Raw genomic sequence first — 16,341 nt, forward strand, 5'->3', positions numbered from 1 at the left:
GCCGATGATTCCCTTAGGTTCTGGGGAGGGAGGTTAGCTCGAGTGGGCGCTTATTCGGTACCATGCTGATGGTCTTGTTGGGGTGCTGAGGCAGGGGACCATCTGGGCTGAGTTGGTTGGGTTTCACTATGGTCTGCAGTCATCCCCTCGGAAGGGGTTGGGTCCCTAAGCCTAGTTGGGTTTCCGGCGGGAGGGCTTCAATGGGTGTGTCCCACCTTTGGGGGACTCCTATCTATTGATGTGGATCTCAGTTATGTTATTGACCGTTTCATGTTCTATGTTGTTACCTTATTGCCCCCTGGGGGCCGATATTATTGATGTATCCATTTGTAGCCATGTGTCCAGTGGTAGAGCCACCCCAAACTGGTATCCTTTGAGTATAGGATGCATTTCACCATAGCTGTGTACATATTCTTTGTGTTTCCTTTTCTTTTTTATTATTATTATTATTATTATAATACAGGATTTATGTAGTGCCAACAGTTTTCTCAGCGCTTTACATTATAGTGGGAGACAATACAGTAACAATACAGTTCAGTACAAAAGGGATTTGAGGTCCCTGCTCCTTGGAGCTTACAATCTAGGAGGGAGGGGTTAGTGGTACAAAAGGTAAAACTGTGGGGGATGGAGTGGTTGGAAGAGTAGAGGATTCCAGTATTAGCAGAGGGCGGGATAGGCTTCCCTGAAGAGATAGGTTTTCAGTGAATGCCTAAAAGTGAGCAGAGTAGGCGATAGTCTGATAGATTGGGGTAGGGAATTTCAGAGGATGGGGGAAGCCCTGGAGAAGTCCTGGAGACGAGCATGGGAGGAGGAGACAAGGGAGCTAGAGAGTTGGAGGTCTTGGGAAGAGCGGAGTGTACGGTTTGGGTGATATTTAGAGACAAGATCGATGATATAATTTGGGGCAGTGTTATGGACGGCCTTATACGTCAGTGTTAGTGTTTTGAATTTTATCCGTTGGGCAACTGGAAGCCAGTGGAGGGATTGGCAGAGAGGGGTGGCAGATACAGAACGGTTAGTAAGGTGGGTGAGTCTGGCAGCAGCATTCATGATAGACTGAAGTGGGGATAGCCTGCGATGAGGTAGGACAATGAGGAGGGAGTTACAATAGTCGAGGCGTGACTATTTCTTCTGCTCTTCTTATCTTCCCCCCTTTCTTGGTTTTTCTGTTTCTATTTTCTGAAGGGTTTCGGGACGCCATGGACTGGCTGTCCTCGGGAACGGATATTGTATGCCGACCTTTGCCTTTTCTGCTGAGCGGATTTCACTGATCCTGCCATGGCTTCGCCCCTTTTAAAAGAACATTCACAAAATGAACAAGCTTTTAATTTGGCTCAGAAGCGGTCTAAAGTCTTTCATCAAATCACAACACATTGCTGTGGTATGTCTGCAAGAAACCAGGTGTTCCCAGTCCTCCGCCCCGCAGAATCTTTCACCTCATTATCCCACTTTTTACATGGCCTCGGCTCCTGAGAAACGACGGGTTGTACCCGATAGTCTTCAAATGCAATCTCCCCTTCACCTGTGTCTGGAGTATAGCAGATCCCACAGGCAGGTATTTACTTTTGCAGGGCACTCTTTGGGATCAGGAGGTCACTTTTGATTCCTATTATGCCCCTAATCTCTTTCAGCACACATTTTTCTTGCATTTTTGTTCTATCATTTCCTGATGCTCCAAGTGCCTTCTTCTTTTGGGAGATTCAAATGTTACCTTGGATTCCGCTCTAGATAGGTGCTACACTTGGGGGGGGTGACCCCTTCTCATGACTTGGCACAGGAGTAACGTATGTGCTCACTCCTGCAGTCTGCGGGACTGGTAGATGTCTGGAGGGAACTTCACCCTACTGAGCATGACTTTATGTTTTACTCCAATCCTCATGACAGTTTCTGCAGAGTTGACCACGTATTTATGCAGCTGCTTCCTTTAGTCAGGCGGATATCTATTCCTTCTTCGTCCTGGTCAGATCATGATCCCCTGGTTTAACTTCGTACACTCTTGGGTATGACAAGGCGCTCCTTTCATTAGCGTATTAATGAGTCTTTATTGACCACTCAGGTCACCTGTCAGCAAAATGAATCTTTCATACGGACGTACTTTGTGGACAACTCAGGATCTGTTTCTTTGTCAGTGTCCCTGTGAGAGGCACACAAAGTTACAGTGCGGAGCCACCTCATACAGCTGGCTGCGGCTCGGAAGCGGGAGCACCGCCTTTTGGGACTTCATTCTCTTCTGGCCTCAGCAGATGCCCGTTGGAAGTTACACCCATCTGTGGCCCATAAACGTATGCGAGACACCTTGGCTGCAGAACTTGACCTACTTGCATCTTCGGCAGCTGAATGGGCCTTGCGTTGGACCAAACATAAGTTTTATACCTGTGCTAATAAGCCAGGTCCGATGCTAGCTAAGAAACTTCTGTGAGGAAACCCTATAAGCCAATCCAGTTGCGACTCCCTGCGGGTGGTTGTACTTCTAATCCCTAGCATATCAGGTCACACTTCGCGGACTTCCTTTCGTACCTGTGTGCCAAACTGGACCCCTTTCCTGTAGCTCAGGTGGAAGCGTTCTTTCAGGATCTATGGCTTCCTGGCTTGTCGGAAGAGGCACAGATGGCACTTAATGCGGGTGTATCTGTATCGGAAGTTCTTCAAGCTATCAAATCTTAACGGTCCTCTGCAGCCCTGGGTCCTGATGGCTTTTCAGGCCTCTATCACAAGATGTTTGCAACCCTGTTGGCACCCTACTTGGATAGTTATTTCAACAATTTACGACAGGGCTCGTTGTCCTCTCTGGATGCGCTCAGAGCTCATATCTCATTGATCCCGAAGACAATGGAAGACGTGCAGGAATCGCAAGCCTTCCAGCCCATCTAGCTTTTTAATGAAGATTTTAAGATATTGGGCAAGATTCTCAGTCTCTGGATCAATAAATATTTGCGTAGCCTGGTCCATAGGGATCAAGTGGGTTTCATCTCGAGGAGGCAGACGGGCGACAATGTTCACCTTATACACCTTTTGCAACAGCGGAAAATTCCGGGATTCTTACTGTCATTGGACATATATAAAGCTTTCGATTCCTTATCCTGGGAATATCTGTGGTTTGTGTTGTCCCGGGATTCTAAACTTTCTTGGATTCAGGCCTTGTATTTTACCCTTCGGCCTCGGTTAAGTATGCGGGGTATTTCTCAGATCCCTTTCCAATTTGGCAAGGGATGAGAAAGGGATGTCCCCTGTTTCCGGCGCTATTTGTCCTTGCTCTTGAGCCATCGACCTTGGCGATCTGGGCTGACATAACATATCAGGGGTCCTTGGCCTTGGATGTGGTTTCATGCCTACAGTCCCATTTTCTTTACAAATGGGCTTCATCTTCTCTGGAATATTTGGGCATTCACCTGACCCCCACCTATGACTCTGTTTGCTGCAAACTATTTTTCATTGTTTCGCTCCGTGTCCTCTGCCACGAACTGAGATCAAAAAGCATGACGGAGTTAGTCAAATAGAAAGAAATGAGAATTGGGAAGGTCCTATTGGGTTTTTAATATGTCAAAAGTAAGTAAGAGCCCTTGTCACAGATATTGTCTAAATATTTGATACCTCTCGAGGCCCACACCAAGGGATCAGGGAAAGTCTCAAATTCAGGTAAGTTAGGATTATACTAGAATAGCGTATGAGGAGACCAAAAGGCAGAGGCTGAGGCACATTTGGGCATGACTATGGACCAGGCCCTAACAACCGATCGCTTGGATGAGATAAGAGGTAGAAACACAGACCTCATACCCTGGTATAGTAAATTTCTAAGCACTTCAAAAGAGCCAGCATATGCCGCTTCTAAGATGACCAAGGAGTTAATATTATCAGAGATCAGCCAATTGTGTGCATGGGTGATGAGAGCAGCTAAAAAATACCTGTGAAAATCCTACATTTTAGGATCTTAATTAAGTTTATCTCCAGATTTAAAATCAAAATATGCTCAAACTACAGCAAGATAATGATAAAACAGGCAGAATGCCATTCCAACGATCTCTAAACCTAACCTATTAAAATCCGGCCTTATTCACCTCGAGGAGACATCCACTCATCTACCAACAGTTTCCAGAATTGTGTAACTCTTCCTTCTCTTCAGGAGGCCCATACAGAATTAATGGATCAGGCTATCACTTGCGTGGAGATTCAGAACACCTTAAAAACCTTAGCTCCACATAAATCCCCAGGACCGGACGGCCTTCCTCATGCCTATTATAAAGCTTCCCCTGACCTTCTGATTCCACATATGGCCCCTTATTTTAATTATTTACGAGACGGAGGACTGGGGCCTTCTGACGAAAATAAAGCGTTCATTAGTGTCATTCCTAAGCCCAATAAAGATACTACTGCTGTCTCTAAATATTGTCCTATCTTCTTGATTAATTGTGATTTCAAGATTCTCACTAAAGTTTTGCCTTTATGCCTTAATAAATGTTTAGCTCATTATATTCATGATGATCAATCAGGATTTATTAGTGGTAGTCAAACACTTGATCGAATTCGTCGAACTTTGGCACTACTGTCAGCTGTACAATCTAATTGGGAAAATTCCTTGTCGAGGGAAATCCTGCTGTTGTCTTTAGAGCTCCATAAAGCTTTCGACAGCCTGTCTTGGGACTATTTATTTCAGATGTTAGGTGCATTTGGGTTCGGCTCCTTCTTTTTGACTTTATTTCGGGCTCTATATTGTAATCCTTTAGTCCAGGTCTCTATTCATGGATATAAATCGGCTCCTCTGTCTAATGGGAGAGGTACTACTAGACAGGGATGCCCTCTTTCCCCTTTACTTTTTGCATTAGCAATGGAACCACTTGCTATTGCTATCCGTTCTAACTCTGTTATCTCTGGTATCTACTGTGGCCAACGAGATCATAAATTTGCCTTATTTACTGATGATGTCCTTATGTATGTATCTGCTCCTCTAGTGTCTTTACCTAGTCTCCTCCATTTACTTCACCGATTTTCTATGGCCCCGGGTCTTACTCTGAATTCCTCTAAAATGATTGCTTTAAATATTTCTTTGCCTACTTCGAAGGTTCAGTATCTTCGAGACGATTTTGATTTTCAATGGGCCCCCCCGCTCTGTTCCCTATTTGGGGATCCATCTCACGAGCTCTATTTCATCGATATATCGTGCTAACTACCCCCCTCTTTTTAAACGACTCAGGACCGATTTACATAATTGGGCAGATTTCCCTTTATCCTGCTTTGGTAGAATCAATTCCGTTAAAATGACTTTTCTGCCAAGACTACTATATTATTTTCAGAATTTGCAGATTGTGGTCCCCAGACGGGAAATCTTACTCTTACAATCTGCTGTCTCTAGATTTATATGGGGAGGTAAACGTCCTCAGGTCAATAATTCGACTTCATTTTCTCAGAAAATGCATGGCGGTTTGGGACTTCCTAATCTTATGATTTATTTCCATGTGGCTCAGATAACGCAGCTCTCATGCATTTACTGCTAGGGGCTATGTGCCTCAATGGGTTTGCATTGAGGCCCTATCTTTCCGTCCGTATGCTGTTGGCTCCCTTATGTGGCTTCCCAGTCGGTTGCGTCCTCCTATCCTTTGCCCTACATTATCATATTCTTTAACAATCTGGGATAGATGGCGGGCCCGGAGGCCTTTAGTTTCCCTACATACCCCTCTGGCCCCAGTTTTTTGTAATCCTGAATTTACGCCTGGTTTAACACCATCTGTGTTTCACTGGTGGATCAGTAAGGGCTTTTTGCGTATCGGGGACTATTTGGATGGACTTTGTCCATATTCTCTCCAATATTTTCAGACAAAGTGCCACCTGCCTTCTAGCGAACGGTTTTGTTAGCATCAAATCATGTCTTTTTTCACTAGAAAACTTAAATTACTAACAGAACCCTGTACGCTCACCCCTCTTGAGGTCTATTGTGGGGCTATGGGGACGGTGAAAGGTCATCTGTCTAATATATATTCTTCCCTTGTTGATCCAAATATTAAGCTCTCTTATATGGTACATTGGGGAAGGGATTTAGGTGATTTAGGATTTAGCTCTCTTATATGGTACATTGGAGAAGGCAGGGATTTAGGCAGGGCAGGGAGAAGGAAGGGATTTAGGATTTAGCTCTCTTATATGGTACATTGGAGAAGGCAGGTGGCACAAAGTGCCACCTGCCTTCTAGCGAACGGTTTTGTTAGCATCAAATCATGTCTTTTTTCACTAGAAAACTTAAATTACTAACAGAACCCTGTACGCTCACCCCTCTTGAGGTCTATTGTGGGGCTATGGGGACGGTGAAAGGTCATCTGTCTAATATATATTCTTCCCTTGTTGATCCAAATATTAAGCTCTCTTATATGGTACATTGGGGAAGGGATTTAAATATTTCTCTGGAGCTGGACACTTGGCGGAATACGGCGGATGCGCTAACACTACACTCGATTAACACTACACTCATTGAATCTAACTATAAAACGCTTCTTCGGTAGTATCTGGTCCCTACACGTCTTGCTAAAATGTACCCTTCTGAGTCACCCAGCTGTTTTCGACATTGTGGACAAGAGGGTACTATGCTCCACATATGGTGGAAATGCCCGGTGGTGACTAGGTTTTGGATCCGTTTATTTAATTTCCTTTATTCGGTAATGGGGGGTTAATATTTGTCGATCCCCTGAAATAGCTCTATTTCATTTATTACCCACTGTTATAAGAAATCGGTTAAACTGATTCTTTATATCCTGTTGGCAGCGAGAATTACAATAGCCAAACGTTGGAAACAGTCAACAATTTCTCTGGAATTACTTATGCAGAAACTTAATTGGATTATGATTAATGATAAACTTATTAGTATATGTAACAACAGTACTTCTAAATTTGAGAGCACTTGGGATCCATGGATTCAGTATATTTATGCTATTTTTGTCTGGGTTTTATTCTTTATTTTCTTCTTCAGTTCTTTCCTCATTTCTTTGTTCTCTATATTTTTGTCTATTATTTTAATGATATTATTCATACCACCTTGTTTATGGAGCAATTTGCTCATAATCAATCAAAGTTTGTTTATGCTACCAGTGTATTCCTCATTATGCTTTATTGGTCGATTCTGTTATGTTGCTACACATTGTACTTGAATTTACAGTTTTATTGTTTATGTTTTGCAATTCATGTTGGTGGGTTGCATCTCCTGTCTTTCTGTATAATGTTTCTAAAAATTCATAATAAATATATTGAAATATAAAATACTGCCTTAGTTTTGGAAGCTGGGACGTTTGCTAATAAATCAGACACACAGGATAAAACATGGGGGTTCACTTAGTAAAACTGCACAGTGAAAAATTTGGTGCAGCTCGGCATAGAAACGAATCAGCATCCAGTTTTCTTTCTTTTGTCAAAGCTTAATTGAACAAGCTGAAGTTAGAAGCTGGTTGGCAACTATGCACAGCTGCACCAAAGTTTGCACTCTCCAGTTTTTGTTAAAACAACCCAGGATGTATCCAGGACAGGAAGCAAGGGAAACCAAGCAGCAGTAAAAGCTTCAAAGGCATTCTCACACTGTTCCATCCTCCTTAAAATTATTATTATTATAGGTAGTTATGTAGCATCATCAATTTATACAGCGCTTTACATAGTGTATATGTCATCGTGTGTGGTTATTGTTATCTGTGTCTCATTTGGAAGGATTTTGCCCCAATTTCAGTTATTTGATGGGGGGGGGGCAGTAAAGATGAGAAGTTTCCCCACTGGGGACTGAAAATTACACTGTAGTTTGGTTTTAACTACTATGCTGACAGTGCATTGGCAACAAAGCATATAAATATCAGGAAATCGAATTACTTGTAAAAGAAAGCGATGCAATCGATTAAAAAAAGAAACAACAGCTATTAGGCCAGTGTAATCAACCTTTGAAATGTATAAACAATATCTTCAATTAACACAAGAAATGATTGTATAATAATGCTTTCATTTACTGCCTGAGAATTATGTAATAAAACACATTAAAGTAACTGTTGATATACAACTACTGTAGCTAGATAGATAACCTTGTAAACCATTGTGAAATATTTAATAATATATAATGACTAAACATTTATCTTACAACTGAGGTCCAATGTATAATAAAAATAAAAAGACACAGGGTCTTGTGATTCAGTTTTTAAATTGGAATTTGAAATCCATTAAGTTGAACTACAACCCAGTCCAACACACACACACACTGATGCACACAAACCAAATTGCGTATATACAAAAGAGCCATCAATACATAACTACATAAAAAAGGCTCAGTTCACAAAGCTAACACATGAGGACTGGGATTCTTTTTTTTTTTTTTTTTAAAGTGAATGTTATTTTCAGCTCCAATGAGATTTCAAAATAACAGTCACAATGACAAGAAAAAATACTTATCCTTGTGTAAAGCTTAGTGAGTTTTTTTGACATTTTTGTACCTTTGCTGTGCTTACTAGAGGCAATACAAAATACTAACTGGTATCCATAACTTGTATTAAAACCTCCTTCACAAAAAGCAGTTTATGAAAATAGTTTATGCATAATGACCATTTATTACCATCCATTACTTAAGCTTTTATTTAATATATCAGACATAGGATTCTTTGTTAGTGTATAATTCTAACTCCTGTACTAACCATTTTTACGTTGCTAAATATCTTTAAGGGTTAGTTTACCTTTTTTAAAAAAAAATACTATGTGGTCAGGAAACCCCAGTAACGTAATAAAACATTGTCCAGCTTGGTTTATATGCCATACTGGAAGGCCAAGCTCTGCATCCCCAAAGTCTGGCCAAAAATCTACCATCCTGGCATAGAAGCTGTGACACATTGAGGTTGATTTACTAAAACTGCATAGAGCAAAATCTGCAGCTCTGCATAGAAACCAATCAGCTTCCATTTTTTTTTGTCAAAGCTTAACCACTTGCCCTCCAGAGGATTTACCCCCCTTATTGATCAGGCCATTTTTTGTAATACGGTGCTGCATTATTTTATCTGACAATTGAGCAGTTATACAATGCTGCATCCAAATGAATTTGTCATTTTTGTCCCCACAATTAAAGCTTTCTTTCAGTGGTATTTGATCACTTGTGCGTTTTTTATTTTTGCGCTATAAACAAAAAAAGATTGACAATTTTGAAAAAAAAAAAACAATATTTTTGACTTTTTGCTATAAAACATATCCAGTAAAAAAAATTAAAAATCAAATGTGTCATACATTTAGGCCAAAATGTATTCTGCTACATGTCTTTGCTAAAAAAAATCCCAATACGTGTAAATTAATTGGTTTACATGAAAGATATAGCGTCTACAAAAGGCGTTATATATACTAGAATTTTTATGTTAATTTTTTTATACTAGTAATGGCAGTGATCAGCGACTTAAAGCAGGACTGCAGCGTACATTCTGACACTGGGTGGGAACTAACTAACTGCCATTTACAACCCAATGACACTATTACAGTGATCAGTACTAATAAAAAGCACTGACACTGTACTAATGACACTGAGCAGGAAGGAGTTAACATCTGATGCGATCAAAGGGTTAACTGTGTGCTGTGTTGTGTTTTACAACAAGTGCTGTGTGTGTTTTACTTGGGAAACATGCATGTTACTGCTGGCAGGAGAGAGACCTGTGTTGTTTACACACAGGTCTCTCCCCTGTCAGTGTTACTCGGCTATCGCCGGGTGGCGGCGGAGAATCTCCGGGTGGGACCCGTTGATTGGCATTCATAGTCGCCAATGGCCGGAGATGCAAATCACGTATATATACTGTATATACAAGAACTTGTGCAGCCCTGCCACCCTGTATCAGTATTTCTGCTATAGGGCGGCGGGCAACTGGTTAAATGAGCAAGCTGAAATTAGAAGCTGATTGGCTACCATGCACATCTGCACCACATTTTGCACTCTCTAGTTTTAGTAAATATACCCCATTGTCCACAAGCCCACCTTCAGCATCATTGGAACAAATACTCTGCCTAGTTCACAAACCAACACTTGTACAGTGCACTCTCCTTATCTATCATAAAAGTGCTGAGCTCAGCCACTGCTGTGACCGGGAGAGACAAAGTGCAATGTGCATGTCTTGGTTTGTGAACAAGGGAAATTTCTCTATCTGTGATTTCTTTTTTAAGGTGGGCATTTTTTTATACTATTGGGACCGCTTGACTTCACAGTAATGTTTTTAGAAAGGTGCATAACCATTTAAGAAAGGGTTGCAGTTCAAAACAGGCAACTTCACCTCTCCTACAGCTCTTAATTGGTAATTTGCTTTCAATTGATGTTGTAATTTTCAATAAAAGGTCATAAATACAGAAGTAATTGCAGTCTCTTCTACATTACTTGGCACATATTTTAAAAGTACATGTATGTAACAGAAGTAGGACAAAAGACTATCCAATAAGACTGGGATCCAGATAACACTAATGCAAAAAAAGTAATCAAAATTACACTTGTAAGCATAGCAAGCTATGAGGGGCGTTCAAGTCAAACTGGGACTTTTGAGTTTATACTGTATAATAAAAGAAAAAATTTCAAGGAGTGGAAACTACATTTATTTTTCAACATACTCCCCTGCTAAATTTATACACTTATCCCAGAAAGTCTTTCTATGCCTAGAAAACTTCGGCATAGAAAGACTAGTCAGTACGCCTGAACAATCCTAGGACAGCCTGCTTCACTTTGTCATCATTCTGTTCACTGTTCCCACAGAAAGATTTGTCTGTTGTGTAATTTCATGACAGGTTATGCGTAGGTTATCCAGGATCAGGTGTTCCACACACTGAATTTTCACAGGAATGAGCGCTGTGCGCTGGGAACCACCACGGCCCAGATCCTCACTGACAGACACACATCCATGTTTGAAAGGTTTACACCATTAAAATGTCTTACTGCAGCTGAGCATCTCATCACCGTACTGTGTATGAAGTCCTCCGTATATATCAAAGAGTTTTACGCCTTTGTTCACAAGAAACTTCATCACTATACACTGTTCCATGCACACACTAACACTGCTGTCTGCCATCTTGATTAATGGTCTCTGGACTGGCCTGCAACATGTGCGGCCCCTATCAATAATAGGATACACTTGCCACTTACTACTGCATGTAGTACCGCCATGCTAGCATCCCATTTTATATCTGTAAAATTAAAAATCGTGGACTGACTTGAATATGCCCCTATTATGCTAGTGGAAGTATCCCAGAAACAGTACATATCCAACACAAATTTCATAATAACACCTTAGCAACATCAACCATTTAGTTTTCAAAAGGTGTTGATTTACTAAAGGCAAATAGACTGTACACTTTTCTAGGAAAGTTGCACTTTGTAAAGGAAATTTTGCTTGAGCTTAGAAAAGACATGAAGCTCTAATGATGTCCATCATCCAATCATGTCCAAGCAAAATTGCTGTATTCTTTGCAAAGTGAAATTTCATCAAATTTACTATGTTCTGGTGAAATTTTCAATGCAGAGTGACCAGTCTATTTGCCCTTAACAAACTCCAAAGAGTATTGCAAGAAGCATCGTCCCCCAATGGACCAGAAAGGAAGAAAAGAAGTGAAGAGAGAGAAAAAGAAAACAGTGTCCCAGGCAAGGACCTGCTTTAGCCACCCTTGGTTATTTAAAATGATGGGTAGACTCCTCCTTTAGTAATAGGGGCAAGAAAAATACAATGAGAGAGAAACAACCAAAACATCGGTCAGAAGCTCAATTAGGAACAAGATGAAGAAAACAACCTACAAGAGTAGTTTAACTATTCTTACACGCATTTATGGCTTTTTTATTTTGACAATATTGCTTTTATCTGTCAGGATCCCAAATCTGTTCTCTTGCAGTGTAAAAGTTTTCTAGGCACCCACAAAGATAAAATAGGGATTTTCCTGTAGTACAGCCAAGAAACTGTCCATTTCTTGGAAATTCAAGAAAGAAGGTAAATTAATATCAATGTCTTTCATAACCAAAATTTTATAAAACCCTGCCTACATAGAAAAGCTTTCATCCTGTAAATTTGAAACAGGGCTTCCTATATGGCCAATTTATCTGGGTAAGGTGAATACCTCCCTTTATAAAGTCTTCTGCCACAGGCAAGGCTATAAGAGAAATGAAATAAAAATGCAGTAGCTTTATATAAAGCATCTTCTGGCTATAGGCACACCCTCATAAAACTTCAAGCTAAGGAAGCATCTAAAGGGGTTCCCACAATATTTACTATTTCTGAAAATTCCCCACAAATCCAGGATATCATCAGGCAACAATAGCATGTACTTTCAAGTGACCCTCAAATTAAAGACATATTGCTTGTCTTCTCACATGTTGCGCACAAGTGTTCACTTACTTTCCACAACAGTCTGGTAAAGGCTGATTCCAGACCAAAGATTCACCTATCCATACCTGGATTCATGCATTCCAGGTATGGCTAGGCTTGCATCATTACAAACACATGCTGGTATTCACAGTATACAATGGGTATGGAAAAGAATCACCCACCTTTAAAATAATCACATTTTGTTGCTTTGCAGCCTGAAATGAAGACAGACAGATTTTTGTTTTATCCAGCTGTATTTACTCACTGCAACTTATAACATCCCAGTGAAAGATATATCACCACTGAGTTGGAAAAGGATCAACCCCTCCTAAAAATGTCTTGTACACTTGATCAGGTGTAGCTAATCACATTATCAATGGCACACAAAGCCATTTGACTTTCAACTGTGAATAGCTGTGGCCATTTAGATTAGCTCAGCATGAAAAGTAAATGGTCATGGTTCCCTTGTAGCCTTCCTCGTAGATTGATTGTGATTGCCATCTTGTCATAAAGATATAGTAATTTCTATAATACAGAGCAAACAAAGAAAATTCTTTTTATGAACCTTTTGATGCCATCATCTGGTAAATCCAAATATTTGCTTGGTATAGATGTTATTTTCTTTGATATTCTTTTGGTATGCTGTATGCTTATTTTGGCTTTGTTTATATAATTTTAGAATTATATGTTATATCTCCCTGGGGAAGCGGGCTATTGTCCTGCGAAACGCATAGGAGAAAAGATCAATGTAAAATCTTGCAGAAATGCCAACTATGTTACTTATGTCATCCAAGGATATGCTTTGTAATGTCATGTAATAAGCCTGTTATTTTGCACAAGCTACACATGCTTTTTAATATGCGCTAAGTGAATGCTCAAAACCTTCACCACAGCCGTGGTTTTAATATTGTTCAATATAGTTGTAACCTTTTACATTTTGAGTATTGATCTTCTTTTTGGTGTGGTGCCTCTTAAAGCCCATTAGTTTTTTCTAGTTAGGGTCCCCATGCTTTCCAGTGTCTTGTAAATAAGGGGTGTGGCACCAGTAAAATCCATTAACAAGGGGTGAGACCTTTATTTATAGGCCTCCCTCTCCCCTTTCTCCTATTATAATGCAAATGTAATTTATTTGTTGGAGTGTTCATGTGGGCAAGGATATTTAGAACAAATTTCCAGGGAGATGATGGTCTGCTTTGGGGAGCATTGTCAGGATGTCTGTAGGGCAGATTACTCCAGTGTCAAGAACATTGCTGCTACCAAATATTTGTTCTGACCTTAATGCTCAATTGCAATAAGGAAATAATTTTTCTGATTTTAATACACTGATGTTGTATTACACGTATACACTTTTGTATAATGTACTTTCATAATATTTCTATTGGCTGATGCTGTAGCATTATTGGAAAACCTTCCCCATTCAATTATTGTATGATAAATTAAACAGGGTCACAGTGGCTCAAATCAATCAGTCCTCAAGGGAAATGGGGCTTGATTGAGACCTTTTCTTTAATGAACCAAATACAAGCTAAGACATTTTTAGCAGCTTATACAAGTGGGTACTTTCTACAGCTGAAGAGGAAACAATTAGCACTGGCATTAAAGAAAACTGTTAAGGCAGCACCAGCAACAAAATATTGTCAGCCCTGGCTCACAAAAAAATAAGAAAAGAAAGGTCTTACAAAACTAATTTAAATTTTTTTGAAATATCGTTTAACCATTTTCTGATATTTAAAATTATGAATCAAGCAATACATAATTTACCTGATAATGCTCATTTATTATAAATGTTCATGTAAAAGCTTACATTGCAAAATTTTGCAATTCTTAATATCTTTTAGAAATAAACTAAATAACACATAAAACAGAATAAAAAATAAGCAAGGAGCCTAATTTGTAGTTTTGCAATAAATACTTGATTGCATAGTGAATTTAAATGTGTTCCACAATATATGAAACATGTTAATATTTAATGTAGGGAAGGTTTCATGCAGGAATGAAATTAGCTTAAAAGAGAAGGAAGCAGCAGCTGCATAATTAATGGATCCTGTTATTAGAACTGCCGCATTTATGATTATTACGTTAGCTTGAAATGTGACATTGTAATTACTTGTTGCATTCTACTTGTTTGTTATAACCCTACAGAGGGAAAATGTCAATTTGATTGTTAAAGAAGTAAAAGTTTATTAAAAACATATCAGAATTAGAAAGTAAAATGTAATTTCTAAGATACAATAAAGGGAAAAATAACAAATTACTACACAAAGAATAAAACCGCTTTCCTTCTTGTTATTTGAAGACTAACTGAAACCTGTAAAAATGTTTCAGAAATAGTATTTATCATTTTAATAATATCCATGCCTAGTACACATAGGGGTTGATTTGCTAGAATTGGAGAGTGCAAAATCTGGTGCAGCTCTGCATAGAAACCAATCAGCTTCCAGTTTTTTTTGTCAAAGTTAGCAGCTGATTGGCTACCATGTACAGCTGCACCAGATTTTGCACTCTCCAGTCTTAGTATAAACCAACCCCATAGTTTCTATAACTATTAAGTCAATGAAAAAAAAGCATTGTTTAAGAACGAACTCTAAATTCTGTATGTCTTTCTATCTTGTTCAATTAAATCAGTAGAGATAAAAAATATATAAAATACTTTTCCATTAGTACACATTTTATTATCAGCATTTCCAGAACACATTTCCTGTTGAATGTCTTCTGGTTTGAAATCAAAGGATTGCAATTTCTGGATTTGCTTTAGTCATACATTGCAGCATGAAACGAAGGTTATTCAGCATAGGAACATGTGACCAAAGGCTATGGCTTGCTAAGATGTCCCTAGGACATACTAGGTACACCATACAGGACTACAGTTGAGCCTCAGCCTTCTCCAATTATGTGTTCTCATATTATGACTCTCTGTCAATGTAATGGCAGCTTATTCTTCAGCGATCACTGAAACAGTTTCCTACAGTAATCATTAACAGATACCACTAAATGTACTGGATACTTTATTGTCCAATGTAAAAATGTAATCTACAATGAATTAAAAACACAGGGTAAAAACTAACTCAGAAATTTTGCTTTGAAAATAAAAGGTAATATTGGTAAGACATGCAATAAATGCAAGATTTAAATTCAAAGGGCAACTCTCTTCCCTCAGATCTCTAAAAAAGTTCAATCAGGATGCAATGCATTAGATGGGAGAGTCTGTTAATGTCATCATGAGGGGCAGGATCATAGAATCCACCAGGTGTACAGTGCTGTCTTACTAAGGAAGCTGGCACATTATCAATTTGCTGGTTGTTTTATTTGAAATGTGAATGTTACTATGCCATTCTTTTTAAATAAATTCTCAAACGGAGAGCGCTACGAAGTCTTTTTATTCCTCTATACAAGAGGCTCTATGTCCAATGGAAAGCTCTGACAGGCTGCTCGTGAAGACAGGTGTACCTTGTTCCACATGCTGCTTATATTGTTTTGATCTCCTATAATGTAGAGGTCCATCTTATAAAGTGAGGGCACATCCACAGGCACATTGTATTTGTGGTAGAAGATGGAGGTGCACCTTAAAAACAATGCATTAGATGGGAGAGTCTGTTGATGTCAACATGAGGGGCAGGATCATCGAATTCACCAGGTGTACAGTCCTGTCTTACTAAGGAAGCTGGTACTATATCAATCTGTACTTGAGACTGGTTGTTTTCTTTGCAAAGGTGTGTGTTCCTATGTCATGCTCTTAAAATAAATTCTCAAACGGAGAGCGCTATGAAGTCTTTTTATTTCTCTATACAAGAGGTTCTATATCCAATGGAAAGCTCTGACAGGCTGCTCGTGAAGAGAGGAGCACCTCGTTCCACATGCTGCTTATACTGTTTTGATCTCCTATATTTATTTTATTTTATTTATTTATTTCAGGTACTTATATAGCGCCATCAATTTATGCAGCGCTTTACACATATATATTGTACATTCACATCAGTCCCTAACCCTCAAGGGGCGTACAATCTAAGGTCCCTAACTTACATTCATACAT

At 39.4% G+C, this 16,341-nt stretch overlaps 1 protein-coding gene across 1 annotated transcript in view; it reads right to left on the reverse strand.

Moving 5' to 3' along the window:
• SMYD3 (SET and MYND domain containing 3) overlaps positions 1 to 16,341 on the reverse strand; it is a 744,460-nt gene that overhangs the window by 205,104 nt on the left and 523,015 nt on the right. The window lies entirely within an intron of this gene.

This window comes from Staurois parvus, unplaced genomic scaffold (assembly GCF_062004578.1).
Source record: "Staurois parvus isolate SC_StPar_1 unplaced genomic scaffold, SC_StPar_1.0 ptg000619l, whole genome shotgun sequence".
In the NCBI taxonomy this organism is placed as follows: domain Eukaryota; kingdom Metazoa; phylum Chordata; class Amphibia; order Anura; family Ranidae; genus Staurois; species Staurois parvus.